The 415-nt window shown below is 40.0% G+C and overlaps 1 non-coding gene across 1 annotated transcript; it reads left to right on the top strand.

Moving 5' to 3' along the window:
- The first annotated feature begins 207 nt into the window (after positions 1 to 207).
- On the top strand, positions 208 to 279 carry TRNAP-AGG. The gene has a single exon. It is a non-coding gene; the product is annotated as a tRNA-Pro (tRNA).
- The last annotated feature ends 136 nt before the right edge of the window (positions 280 to 415 follow it).

Below are 415 nucleotides of genomic sequence, written 5' to 3'. Positions count from 1 at the left end.
TTTTAGTTCCTACACAAAAAGTCTCTAGAAATAAACCCCCCTGTAGGCTCGCGTGATGGCCAAATCCACAAGAGAGTTGACTCCCATCTCAGACTCCGGTCGTCGTGTTTTCTAGAAAAAGAGAACATTCAGATCATCTGTGTGGGCAGTACTTACGTATGTATGATAGTAGAATAAATATGTACTTTCGGAAAACAGAGTATCGAAGGGCATTTGGTCTAGTGGTATGATTCTCGCTTAGGGTGCGAGAGGTCCCGAGTTCAATTCTCGGAATGCCCCATTTTTCCCTCTTGTTCTGTTCTTTTTACCAAAAAAAAATGAATTCCTTTTAGATGCCCCTGATTCCTCTTTTTTTGTTCTTTTTACCCCAAAGAAAACGAATTCCTTTTTAGATGCCATGAAAAACAATTTGTGT

This window comes from Triticum dicoccoides, chromosome 7A, assembly GCF_002162155.2.
Source record: "Triticum dicoccoides isolate Atlit2015 ecotype Zavitan chromosome 7A, WEW_v2.0, whole genome shotgun sequence".
Taxonomy (NCBI): domain Eukaryota; kingdom Viridiplantae; phylum Streptophyta; class Magnoliopsida; order Poales; family Poaceae; genus Triticum; species Triticum dicoccoides.
The sequence above is the reverse complement of the archived record's forward strand: the minus strand, read 5'-3'. Positions and strand labels throughout refer to the sequence as shown.